Source organism: Triticum dicoccoides, chromosome 2B, assembly GCF_002162155.2.
Source record: "Triticum dicoccoides isolate Atlit2015 ecotype Zavitan chromosome 2B, WEW_v2.0, whole genome shotgun sequence".
Taxonomy (NCBI): Eukaryota; Viridiplantae; Streptophyta; class Magnoliopsida; order Poales; family Poaceae; genus Triticum; species Triticum dicoccoides.
The window spans coordinates 705,677,242-705,691,900 of record NC_041383.1 but is presented as its reverse complement, the minus strand read 5'-3'; the positions used below and the strand labels follow the sequence as shown (position 1 = coordinate 705,691,900).

At 42.5% G+C, this 14,659-nt stretch overlaps 1 pseudogene; it reads right to left on the bottom strand.

Moving 5' to 3' along the window:
* Window positions 1-60: 60 nt before the first annotated feature.
* Window positions 61-14,659, bottom strand: part of LOC119361193 — a 111,998-nt pseudogene continuing 97,399 nt past the window's right edge.

Here is a 14,659-nt window from a genome sequence, read left to right as displayed (position 1 = left end):
TGACCGTGGGGATCCCGTTCCAGGCCGCCACATCCAGTTCAGGGGCATCCACCCAAACTTTTATTGCATTCCATATGCGGGTAGAGAACCTGCATTGGAAGAGAAGATGAGCTGCGGACTCTGGCTCCCTCTTGCAAAGTTGACACAAATTGCAGTTGGACCACCCTCTTCTTTGTAGTCTGTCGGCCGTCCGATAACTAGCCACGCAAAGAACTTGCACTTGGGCGGTGCCCAGTTCTTCCACACCACCGTGGTCATGTTGGAGGCGATCGCACCCTCGAATTGGGCCCTATAGGCCGAGCCCGAGGAGTAAATACCGTCGGCGGTGAGGTTCCACTTGATATCATCGGGTAGCTCGTCCTGTAGGTGTACCGTAGTGAGCTTCCCCCAAAGGGCGCAGCACTGTTCAATGTGTTCCACCGAGAGACCTCCGGACATGTTGATCCATTGGATCCAATGATTTTCAAGCAAGGCTTCTCGCATAGACTTGTTCGTGTTGGCAGAGATTGCGAACATGGCCGGTGCAATGTCCTTGGGCTTTGCTCCATCTAGCCAGGGGAAAGCCAGAAGCATGCCATATCCTACCGTCACCGACAGAGATCATCGTGGCAGCATAGAATAGATCTCTGTCAGTGGTGTCACATGGGTTTCCGATGCCCACCCATGCCCTGTGCGGCTCCTTCCACTCATACCAGAGCCATCGCAGCCTTAGAGTCGGGCATACATACGAATATCAAGGATACCTAGCCCACCAAGCCTCTTTAGTCTACACACGAGTTTCCAGCTGACTTTGCACTGGCCGCCGGTGTTGGGGAACGCAATATTTCAAAAAAATTCCTACGATCACGCAAGATCTATCTAGGAGATGCATATCAACAAGCGGGGAGAGTGTATACACGTACCCTCGTAGACCGAAAGCGGAAGCGTTAAGTAACATGGTTGATGTAGTCGAACGTCTTCGCGATCCAACCGATCAAGTACCAAACACACGGCACCTCCACGATCTGCGCACGTTCAGCTCGGTGACGTCCCTCAAACTCTAGATCCAACTGAAGTCGAGGGAGAGTTTCGTCAGCACGACGGCGTGGTGACGGTGATGATGAAGTTACCGACGCAGGGCTTCGCCTAAGCACTACAACTATATGATCGAGGAGGAAATTTGTGGAGGGGGGCACCGCACACGGCTAAGATCAACTTGTGTGTGCATGGGGTGCCCCCCTGCCCCTATATATAAAGGAGCAAGGGGGGAGGTCGGCCGACCCTCATAGGGCGCGCCCAAGGGGGGCAATCCTACTCCAAGTAGGAGTTGGATCCCCCTTCCCTAGTCCAACAAGGAGAAGAAGGAAGGAGAGGGGAAAGAGAAGGAAGGAGGGGGCGCCACCCCTCCCCCTAGTCCAATTCGGACTAGGCCCATGGGGGGGGGACCAGCCCTTGGCTGCCCCTCTCTCTCTCCCCTAGGCCCAATAAGGCCCATTGCTTCTCCGGTGGTTCCGATAACCCTTCTAGCACTCTGATATTTATCCGACGACACCTGGAACTCATCAGGTGTCCATATAACATCGTCCATTATATCATTCTTTATGTCTCAACCATTTCGAGACTCCTCGTCATGTCCGTGATCACATCTGGGACTCCGAAAAACCTTCGGTAAATCAAATCACACAACTCATAATACATATCGTCATCGAACGTTAAGCGTGCGGACCCTACGGGTTCGAGAACTATGTAGACATGACCGAGACTCATCTCCGGTCAATAACCAATAGCGGAACCTGGATGCTCATATTGGTTCCTACATATTCTACGAAGATCTTTATCGGTCAGACCGCACAACAACATACGTTGTTCCCTTTGTCATTGATATGTTACTTGCCCGAGATTCGATCGTCGGTATCATCATACCTAGTTCAATCTCGTCACCAGCAAGTCTCTTTACTCGTTCCGTAATGTATCATCACGCAACTAACACATTAGTCACATTGCTTGCAAGGCTTATAGTGATGTGTGATACATAACCAACGTATCTATAATTTATGAAGTATTCATGCCATGTTTACAATAGTTTTATATGATTTTGGTATGATTTGATTAGAACTAACCCGGACTGACGTTGTTTTCAGCAGAACTACCATGGTGTTGTTTTTGTGCAGATATAAAAGTTCTTAGAATGCGATGAAAATCAACGAAGAAATTTTCTAGAAAATATAAAAAATACTGGAACAAAAATCTACCGGAGGGGACTCCCGTGGGCCCCACAAGGGTGGGGGCGCGGCCCCTATCTCGTGGCCTCCTCGGTGACCTCCCTGACTTGTTCTTGATGCCATCCTCTCCTATAAATACAGAAACCTCCAGAAAATACCTAGATCGGAAGTTCCGCCGCCGCATGTCTTTGTAGCCACAAGAAATCAATCTAGGCCCTCTCTGGCACCCTGTCGTAGGGGGCCATCATCATCGGAGGCCATGGAGGAGGATCTCGGAGGGGCCATCATCGCCATGAAGGCCAAGGACCAGAGGAAGAACCTCTTCCCATCTAGGGGGGAGGCCATGAAGGAGGAAGCACAAGGGGGAGAACCTCTCCTCCTCTCTCTGGTGGCAACGGAGTGCCATCGGGAGGGGAATCATCGCTGCGGTGATCGTCTTCATCAATATCACCATCATCATCACCATCCTCATCTATTTTATGCGGTTCACTCTGCCGCACCCTGCTGTAATCCCTACTTGAACATGGTTCTTTATGCCACATATTATGATCCAATGATGTGTTGCCATCCTATGATGTTTTGAGTAGATATCCTTTATCTGTGGGTTGATTGATGATCTAGATTGGTACGAGTTGTATGTTTTATTTTGGTGCTGTCCTATTGTGCTGTGAGGGATTCCCGCTGTAGGGTGTTTCAATACGTTCATGATTCGCTTATAGTGGCTTGCTTGAGTGAAAGAAGCATAAACCCGAGTAAGGGGGTTGTGTCGTATGGGATAAAGGAGACTTGATGCTTTAATGCTATGGTTGGGTTTTACCTTAATGATCTTAAGTAGTTGCGGATGCTGACTAGAGTTCCAATCATAAGTGAATATGATCCAAGAAGAGAAAGTATGTTAGCTTAAGCCCCTCCCTCATATGAAATTGCAATGACGACTACCGGTCTTGTTAACAATTGTCTAGGACAATTCCGCAAACCGATCCATCATTATTCCACACTCGCTATTTATAAAATTAAGTAATATATTCTAAATTTATGATAACAACACCTACTTTTATATTTTAGATCTCCGATATCATGCAAAGTTATCCTCTTCATACCCACAACGTAGTTTTATTTCTCGTTTCTAGTTGGAAGCAAACGCTCGTTGTACGTAGAGTCGTATCAGTTGCAGATAAGACTTGAGAGAATATTGATCTTACCTTTAGCTCCTTGTGGGTTCGACATTCCATACTTATCACTTCCACCATTGGAAATTTCTAGGATGATTCCCTGCACTTGGGGATTATCAAGCTCTTTTCTCGCGCAATTGCCGGGGAACAATAGCGTGGGGTTGATATTCTCGTGTGTGCTTGCTTGCTTTCTTCACTAAGTAGATTTTGTTTTTCCTTTTTGTTTCTGTTTAGTTGTGGGTGAAACATACAAAAAAAATTAAAATAATGAAAAAAATTTACTTGCCTTCTCATGCCTAAAAAGTTTTTCAAAAAGAGAAGTGATTGGAAAGTTATGCATTGAAGAAGTGAGGGTCGACCTTGAGCACTTGTGTTCATGCTCATGGAAAAAATGTAGAATTTTTCATGGAAGTTTCTCTGTAAATAATTATCCCCTTGTATATATCCATTGTATAATAAAAATAATGTTCCAAGCTTTGGTTTTAGGATGATTAGATTGCTTGTTTACTTTGTGCAGTACAAAAACAGAAACTTTGGCTGTAGTGCGTGAATTTATATTTTTTACTGGAAAGTCAAAAGAGTCTGAAACTTTTTGCACATTACTTATGTACAAATGTTTTAAATTTTCATATTTTTTTATAATTTTTTGGAGTTACATAAGTTTACTAAACTTCCAGATTACTACAGACGGTCCTGTTTTTGACAGATTCTGTGTTCTGTGTGTTGACCACTCATTTTGATGAATCTATGGGTAGTATCGGGGGGTGGGGGGGTATGAACCATGGTGAAGTTGGAATAAAGTAGTTAAAGTGCTAATATGAAATTGGAATGAGTTTGCAACAGTACCTAAAGGTAGTGATTTGCTTTAGTATACTAACGGATCTCACAAAGTTTTTGTTAAGGTTTTGTGGATGAAGTGTTTGAAGAACGAGGAGTTACCGATGTGAGAAGAATAAAGAGAGGCAAGAGTTCAAGCTTGGGGATGCCCAAGGCACACCAAGTAAATATTCCAAGGATACTCAAGCATCTAAGCTTGGGTATGCCCCGGTTGGCATCCCATCTTTCTTCTTCAACAATTATCGGTATACTTGGGTTTTTGTTTTGTTCACGTGATTTGTGTCCTTTGTGTTTTTATTTTTCTTTAAGAACCATGGTAGTATGAGATGTCCCTTCATCAATTTATAGAATGATTCATGTGCTTCACTTATATCTTTTGAGTATGACCTTATAGAATGCTCTTTGTGCTTCACTTAAATCTTTTGAGTATGGTTTTATAGAATGCTTCGTGTGCTTCACTTATATATTTTGAGCTTGGATATTGGTTAGTTCATATTAATTGTAGAATGCTCCATGAACTTCACTTATATCTTTTGGAGTATGAATAATACTATCATCTAAAGCGGCTTTGGAAGAGTGTCAACATTAAGAATTAGTGATCCCACTATTCCGAATGAGAAGAATTTTGCTTATGTGGAGAGTAGAAAAATTTCTATGCTTGTAGATCATGAAAAGAATGCTTTATGTGATGGTTATATTGTTGAATTCGTTCATGATGCTACTGAAAGTTATTATGAGGGAGGAATATATGCTTGTAGGAGTTGCAATAATATCAAGTTTCCTCTCTATGTGCTTAAAGTTTTGAAGTTATACTTGTTTTTGCCATCCTATGCTAGTTGATTCTCCTATAAATTATGTGTTCACAAAATCCCTAAGCATAGGAAGTGGACTAGATTCAAATGTGCTAGCCATATTCTTCATGATGCTCTTTTTATGTTTTGATTCTTTTCTTTTATGTGAGAATCATTGAAATCATCATGCCTAGCTAAAAGACATTAAAGAAAAGCGCTTGTTGGGAGACAACCCAATATTTACCCTTACTGTTTTTGTGTGTTTACATGATTAAACTACTGTTGTAATCATGTTTTGTAGCTTTTTGTTTCAATAAAGTGCCAAGTAAGACCTTTGGGAAGACTTGGATGAGAGTTAATGTGATCTTGCTGTAAAAAACAGAAACTTTGCGCTCACGGGATTAGTTACCATTTTTTACAGAAGAGTGTTTTTGAGTTGATTCTTTTTGCGAAGATTAATAGACAAATTCCTCACATCCACCAATTTATCTCATAATTTTTGCAATAGCAGAAGTATGGTTGCTGGTCAGATCATTACAGACTGTTATGTTTCTGACAGATTCTGTTTTCATTGCATAGTTTGCTTGTTTTCTAGTTTCTATGGCTGATATTTCTCAATATAAATTGTAGAAATGGTATGGTACAGTAGGTATTGTGTGAGAACAATTATGAACCATGTCTTTGACAATACCAATGTGAATGGTTTACTCTTTATCATACTAACATATTTCACGAAGTTCCGTTAAGTTTTGTGTGATTGAAGTTTTCAAGCTTTGAGTGAGATACCGATATGACACTATTAGAAAAAGGGCTATAGCTAATATGGACATTAATGGCACACCATGTATAGGTACGTCATTAGTGTCCATATCACTAATGGTGCACTACACCCACGGTGCACCACTACTAACATTTTTTTTTCAAAACTAGTAACGGCGCACCAGGGATAGTGCGCCATTACTAGTTTTAACTAGTAATGGCTACCACACCCTCTGTGCGCCACTACTAACAATTTTCATTTACTTTTTTTTAAAACTGGTAATGGCGCACCTGGGGATAGTGCGCCATTACTAGTTTTAACTAGTAATGGCGCACCACAACCACGGTGCGCCACTACTAACGTCTCACGCACACAAACACCCCCCCCCCTTGGATCGCCTTTTAGCTTTTTAAAAAAATAAAAGAAAATGATAAAAGATTCAAAAAAAATTCAAAAAAATAGATGCCCATGTGTTATGTGTTCTAGTTGTTAGGAAAATTAACAAACATGAATTTTGATTTTTTTTGCAAAAGGCCGCCGTGTTTCGGTAAAATGGCCGTAACTTTTGCATACGACCTCCGATGAAAAAGTTTTTCATATGAAAAATCATCTACTCAAAAAGTTACATCCGAATTCATCAAGGGGAACCCCGTTGAAGATTTTTAGAATCCCCAAAAACCTAACAGAATAAAAGATACGGCGCTTTTATGATCTGGAGGCAAAAAATTCGAAAAAATAAAAAAATTAGCAATGGCGCATCAGTGTATAGTGCGCCACTACTATTTTCCCGCTTTCACAATTCAAAAAAATAGCAATAGCGCCCCAGTGCACGGTGCGCCACTGCTAAGTTGGGACAAAATAAAAGGGCCGGCCAGACACTTACCCTTTCATTCTTCTCCTCCTCTCTCCTCCACTCCATCTCCTCCTCTCCTCCTCTCCTCCACTCCATCTCCTCCTATCCTCCTCTCCTCCACTCCATCTCCTCCTCTCCTCCTCTTCTCCACCCCATATCATCCTCTCCTCCTCTTCTCCACTCCATCTCCTCCTCTCCGGTGACCTCCTCCTCCTCACGGCGCTCCTCCTCCGGTGACCTCCTCCTCACGGTGCTCCTCCTCCGGTGACCTCCTCCTCACGGTGTTCCTCCTCCGGTGACCTCCACCTCCCTCCTCTCCTCCTCACGGTGCTCCTCCTTCCTCTCCTGCTCACGGTCCTCCTCCTCGTCTCCGACGACCTCCTCCTCCCTCCTCTTCTAATCCTGACGGTCTCTCATCCCTCCTCTCCTCCTCATAGTTTGTCCTCCCTTATCCTCTACTTTCGGCCACATGTGGAGCTCCCCCGGCACAAAGAACGTACCAGATCCAAGTCGAGAATGAAATTTGAAAAAAAAATCAAGCAAAAAAACGAGCAAAAAAACCAGCCAAAAAATGAGCCAGATCTAGAACCAGATCCAAATTCAAAATTCAAAAATAGCAATGGCGCACGGTGGGGGTTAGACGGTGAAGAGGATACAGACCTGGGGTAGGGTCATAGGCCTGACCTATACGTCCTACCCAAGGTCACTACCCTAGAAGATAAAAAGACCAAGAGACAACAGGAGAGCATCGGTCGAGTGCGTCGAGTGCAATCCACTCGACGGCCACATCACTCGGAGGTCCTCCTCCCTACCGTCACTCGACCATATGGAGAGTCACTCGACTTATCGAAGACCAGGAGTCGGAAGGGCACGCAACGGCCGGACGTTCACAACTTAGCCTTTATAAGCATTAAGAGTACTTAAGGATGGCGTTACCAGTAACGCCCCTTACTTTATGTACATTAAGCCCCTTGTAATGGAGGTGGGCGGGGGTCCTGGCGCACTCTATATAAGCCACCCCCTCCTCTGGGACAAGGGTTTGCACCCCCTGTAATATCACACACATAATCCAATCGACCGCCTCCGGACACCGAGACGTAGGGTTGTTACTTCCACTGCGAAGGGCCTGAACTCGTAAACCTCCTGTGTACACCTTCACCATAGCTGAGATCTTGCCTCTCCATACCTATCCCCCTTTCTATTGTCAGTCTTAGGACCACGACGGACGGTGCGCCACTACTATTTTCCCGCCTTCAAAATTCAAAAAAATCAAAAAAATTCAAAGAAAAAGTTACCAGTGGCGCACCTGTAGCAATAGTAATGGCGCACTACAAGGTGCGCCACTGTTACTTGCAATACTAATGGTGCACCAGAGGTGCGTAATTAGTATTTGTAACTAGTGGCATGGTAATAGTGGCGCACCTATAGTGCGCCATTAATGGCAAAAATAGGTGTGCCACTAACATCCTTTTTTTGGTAGTGTGAGGAGAATAAGGAGTGGAAATACCCTAAGCTTGGGGATGCCCGAGGCACCCAAGGTAATATTAAAGGAAGACTCAAGCGCCTAAGCTTGGGGATGCCCCGGAAGGAATCCTCTCTTTCGTCTTCAAAACTATCGGTATACCTTACTTGGAGCTATATTTTTATTCGTCACATGATATGTGTTTTTCTTGGAGCGTATTTTCAATTTTACTTGCTGTTTGAATAAAATCATTGGATCCAAAATCTTGAATGAAAAAGAATCCTCCCATGGCTAGTTAATTTTGTGGACTACTCAGTGTTCTTCACTTATATCTTTTTGGAGTAGTTTGTCATTTACTCACGTGTTTCATGTATATCCTATGACTAAATGGTTGAATGAATTGAATATCATAAATCTAAATTTATGTATGTTTCATATGATTATACCATGGGGAGTAATGACTTCACACAGGATAAGTATAGGTAGTAAACTTATTTGAAAGTTAGCAAACGCAGAATTGGTCACTTGAAGAATTCATGAAAGAATATTGAAGGAAGAGAGATTTCACATATAAATATACTATCTTGGACATCTTTTGTAATTGTGAGCACTCATTACAATATGACATTCTAAAAGGTTGATGTTGGACAAGGAAGACAACGTAATGGGTTATGTTTTCTTATATCCGAAATAAAATATATTGTCATGGATCATCCAACATGCTGAGCTTGCCTTTCCCCCTCATGCTAGCCAAATTCTTTGCACCAAGTAGAGATACTACTTGTGCTTCCGAATGTCCTTAAACCCGGTTTTGCCATGAGAGTCCACCATATCTACCTATGGATTGAGTAAGATCCTTCAAGTAAGTTGTCACTGTTGCATGCAATAAAAAATTGCTCTCTAAATATGTATGATCTATTAGTGTGGAGAAAATAAGCTTTATACGATCTTGTGATATGGAAGCAATAAAAGCGACGGACTGCATAATAAAGGTCCCTATGACAAGTGGCAATATAAAGTGATGTTCTTTCGCATTAAGATTTTGTGCATCCAACTATAAAAGCACATGACAACCTCTGCTTCCCACTGCGACGGGCCTATCTTTTATTCTTGTCTTATACCTTATACAAGAGTCATTGTGATCTTCACCTTTCCTTTTTACATTTTATCCTTTGGCAAGCACATTGTGTTGGAAAGATCCTGATATATATATCCAATTGGATGTAAGTTATCATTAACTATTATTGTTGACATTACCCTTGAGGTAAAAGGTTGGGAGGCAAAACTATAAGCCTCTATCTTTCTCTGTGTCCGATTAAAGGTTTGAACCCACACATACCACGTGAGTGTTAGCAATTGTGAAAGATTAAATGATAGTTGAGTATGTGCAGTTTACTGAATCAAAGCTCTTACATAGACCCTTCTGAAAATAAGATGAATTGCAATTGTTTGATGACTAAGAACACGGTTTGTTAGTTTTCAAGACAGTTTATGATCTATACTTTAACATGTGAATAGCTTGTTACTCGATCATGAGAAGTTTTATGAGTTGAGCTACTGTTATGATATATAATGATGCTAGAAAAAGTGATTGGAATTATCATTGATCAAACTTATGTACTTCCTAGCATTCACACTTCATAAATTATTTCTTTTATCATTTACCTACTCGAGGACGAGCAGGAATTAAGCTTGGGGATGCTGATACGTCTCCAACGTATCTATAATTTATGAAGTATTCATGCCATGTTTACAATAGTTTTATATGATTTTGGTATGATTTGATTAGAACTAACCCGGATTGACGCTGTTTTCAGCAGAACTATCGTGGTGTTGTTTTTGTGCAGCAATAAAAGTTCTCGAAATGCGATGAAAATCAACAGAGAATTTTTCTGGAAAATAAAAAAAAATACTGGAACAAAAATCTACCGGAGGGGAGTCCCGAGGGCCCCACAAGGGCGGGGGCGCGCCCATGATAACCCACAAGTATAGGGGATCAATTGTAGCCTCTTTCGATAAGTAAGAGTGTCGAACCCAACAAGGAGCTAAAGGTAGAACAAATATTCCCTCAAGTTCTATCGACCACCGATACAAATCTACGCACACTTAATGTTCGCTTTACCTAGAACAAGTATGAAACTATAAGTACTTTGTAGGTGTTGTTGGATAGGTTTGCAAGATAATAAAGAGCGCGTAAATAAAAAGTAGGGGTTGTTTAGAAGAAGACACAACTAAGTTAGTTTTAGTAGAGAGCTTGTTGTCACACAAGAAAGTTATTTGTCCCTAGGCAATCGATAACTACACCGGTAATCATTATTGCAATTTTATTTGAGGGAGATGCATAAGCTAACATACTTTCTCTTCTTGGATCATATGCACTTATGATTGGAACTGTAGCAAGCATCCGCAACTACTAAAGATCACTAAGGTAAAACCCAACCATAGCATTAAAGTATCAAGTCCTCTTTATTCCCATACACCATGACCCACTTATCCGTGTTTGTGTTTCAGTCACTCAAGCAACACAGACAATAAGCAAACCATGAACATATTGCAACACCCTACAACGGGAATCCCTCACGCTTGCGCGACTCGGAGAGCACCATAGGATAGCACCAATAATAAAACATGCAACTCAAACCAATCACGTCCATCAATTAACCAATAGGACAAAACGGATCTACTCAAACATCATAGGATTGCCATACATCATTGGGAAATAATATATAGTGTTGAGCACCATGTTTAAGTAGAGATTACAGCGGGTAAAAGAGGGGTTACACCGCTGCATAGAGGGGGGAAGAGTTGGTGATGAGGGCGGTGAAGTTGTTGGTGTAGATTGCGGTGATGATGATGGCTCCGGCGGCGTTCCGGCGCCACCAGAAGAGAGGGGGAGAGGCCCCCCTTATTCTTCTTCTTCCTTGACCTTCTCCCCGGATGGGAGAAGGGTTTCCCCTCTAGTACTTGGTCTCCATGGCATGGGAGGGGCGAGAGCCCCTCCGAGATTGGATCTGTCTCTCTATCTCTCTCTGTTTTTGCATTCCCTGATTCTGGCCTTTCACCGTTTCTTAAATTCCCGGAGATCCGTAACTCCGGTTGGGCTGAATTTTGGACATAATCTCTATCCGGATATTAGCTTTCTTGCGGCGAAAGAACGGCCCCAGCCTCCTTATGGGGTGGCCACAAGGGCCCAGTGCGCGCCTGACCCCATGGGGCGCGCCCCCTGCCTCGTGGCCCCCTTGGGCATCGTATCACGTTGATTCTTCTTCCCAAAAATCACATATATTCCAAAAAAAATCTCCCTCACTTTTTATCCCGTTTGGACTCCGTTTGATATGGATTTTCTATGAAACAAAAAACATGCAACAAACAGGAACTAGCACGGGGCACTGGATCAATATGTTAGTCCCAAAAATAGTATAAAAAGTTGCCAAAAGTATATGAAAGTTGTATCATATTGGCATGGAACAATAAAAAATTATAGATACGAAGGAGATGTATCAGCCCACCCCCTTGGGGTGCGCCCCCTATCTCGTGGCCTCCTCGGGGACCCCCTGACTTGTTCTCGACGCCATCCTCTCCTATAAATACAGAAACCTCCAGAAAATAACTTAGATCAGAAGTTCCGCCGCCACAAGTCTCTGTAGCCACGAGAAATCAATCTAGGCCCTCTCTGGCACCCTGCCGAAGGGGGCCATCATCATCAGAGGCCATGGAGGAGGATCCCGGAGGGGCCATCATCGCCATGAAGGCCAAGGACCAGAGGAAGAACCTCTCCCCATCTAGGGGGGTGCCATGGAGGAGGAATCACAAGGGGGAGAACCTCTCCTCCTCTCTGTCGGTGGCGCCGGAGTGCTGGGAGGGGAATCATCGCTGCGGTAATCGTCTTCAACAACATCACCATCCTCATCTATTTTACGCGGTCCACTCTCCCGCACCCCGCTGTAATCCCTACTTGAACATGGTGCTTTATGCCACATATTATGATCCAATGATGTGTTGCCATCCTATGATGTTTTGAGTAGATATCATTTGTCTTTGGGTTGATTGATGATCTAGATTGGTACGAGTTATATGTTTTATTTTGGTGCTTTCCTATTGTGCCCTCCGTGTTGCGCAAGCATTAGGTATTCCCGCTGTAGGGTGTTGCAATACGTTCATGATTCACTTATAGTGGGTTGCTTGAGTGACAGAAGCATAGACCCGAGTAAGGGGGTTGTGGCGTATGGGATAAAGGGGACTTGATGCTTTAATGCTATGGTTGGGTTTTACCTTAATGATCTTTAGTAGTTGCGGATGCTTGCTAGAGTTCCAATCATAAGTGCATATGATCCAAGAAGAGAAAGTATGTTAGCTTATGCCTCTCCCTCATATGAAATTGCAATGACAACTACCGGTCTTGTTAACAATTTCCTAGGACAATTCCGCACACCGATCATCATTATTCCACACTCTCTATTTATAATATTTAGTAATATATTCTAACTTTATGATAACAGCACCTACTTTTATATTTTAGCTCTCCCATATCATGCAGAGTTATCCTCTTCATACCCACAACGTAGTTTTATTTCTCGTTTCTAGTTCGAAGCAAACGCTCGGTGTACGTAGAGTCGTATCCGTGGCAGATAGGACTTGAGAGAATATTGATCTTACCTTTAGCTCCTTGTGGGTTCGACACTCCATACTTATCACTTCCACCATTGGTACTTGCTACGACGATTCCCTGCGCTTGGGGATTATCAATGTGCATTACCGAGAGGGCCCAGAGATACCTCTCCGATAATCGGAGTGACAAATCCTAATCTCGATCTATGCCAACTCAACAAACACCATCAGAGACACATGTAGAGCATATTTATAATCACCCAGTTACGTTGTGATGTTTGATAGCACACTAAGTGTTCCTCCGGTATTCAGGAGTTGCATAATCTCATAGTCATAGTTACATGTATAAGTCATGAAGAAAGCAATAGCAACAAACTAAACGATCATAGTGCTAAGCTAACGGATGGGTCTTGTCAATCACATCATCCTCTAATGATGTGATCCCGTTCGTCAAATGTCAACTCATGTCTATGGCTAGGAAACTTAACCATCTTTGATTAATGGGGTAGTCAAGTAGAGGCATACTAGTGACACTCTGTTTGTCTATGTATTCACAGATGTACTAAGTTTCCGGTTAATACAATTCTAGCATGACTAAACATTTATCATGATATAAGGAAATATAAATAACAACTTTATTATTGCCTCTAGGGCATATTTCCTTCAATCTCCCACTTGCACTAGAGTCAATAATCTATATTACATAGTAATGATTCTAACACCCATGGAGTCTTGGTGTTGATCATGTTTTGCTCGTGAGAGAGGCTTAGTCAATGGGTCTGCAACAATCAGATCTGTATGTATTTTGCAAATCTCTATGTCTCCCTCCTTGACTTGATCACAGATGGAATATAAGCGTCTTTTGATATGCTTGGTTCTCTTGTGAAATCTGGATTCCCTTTCCAAGGCAATTGCACCAGTGTTGTCACAAAAGATTTTCATTGGACCTGATGCAATAGGTATGACACCTAGACCGGATATGAACTCCTTCATCCAGACTCCTTCATTTGCTGCTTCCGAAGCAGCTATGTACTCCGCTTCACACGTAGATACCGCCACAACGCTTTTCTTAGAACTACACCAACTGACAGCTCCATCGTTCAATATAAATACATATCCAGTTTGTGACTTATAGTCATCTGGATCAGTGCCAAAGCTTGCATCGATGTAACCATTTACGATGAGCTCTTTGTCACCTCCATAAACTAGAAACATATCCTTAGTCCTCTTCAGGTATTTCAGGATGTCCTTGACCGCTGTCCAGTGATCCACTCCTGGATTACTTTGGTACCTCCCTACTAAACTGATAGCAAGGCACACATCAGGTCTGGTACACAGCATTGCATACATGACAGAACCTATGGCTGAAGCATAGTGAATGGCTTTCATTTTCTCTCTATCTTCTGTAGTGATTGGGCATTGAGTCTGACTCAACTTCACACCTTGTAACACAGGCAAGAACCCTTTCTTTGCTTGATCCATTTTGAACTTCTTCAAAACTTTATCAAGGTATGTGCTTTGTGAAAGTCCAATTAAGCGTCTTGATCTATCTCTATAGATCTTGATGCCCAATATATAAGCAGCTTCACCGAGGTATTTCATTGAAAAACTCTTATTCAAGTATCCTTTTATGATATCTAGAAATTCTATATCATTTCTAATCAACAATATGTCATCCACATATAATATTAGAAATGCTACAGAGCTCCCACTCACTTTCTTGTAAATACAGGCTTCCCCAAAAGTCTGTATAAAACCATATGCTTTGATCACACTATCAAAACGTTTATTCCAACTCCGAGATGCTTGCACCAGTCCATAAATGGATCTCTAGAGCTTGCACACTTTGTTAGCATCCTTTGGATTGACAAAACCTTCTGGTTGCATCATATACGACTCTTCCTCCAGAAATCCATTCAGGAATGCAGTTTTTACATCCATTTGCCAAATTTCATAATCATAAAATGCGGCAATT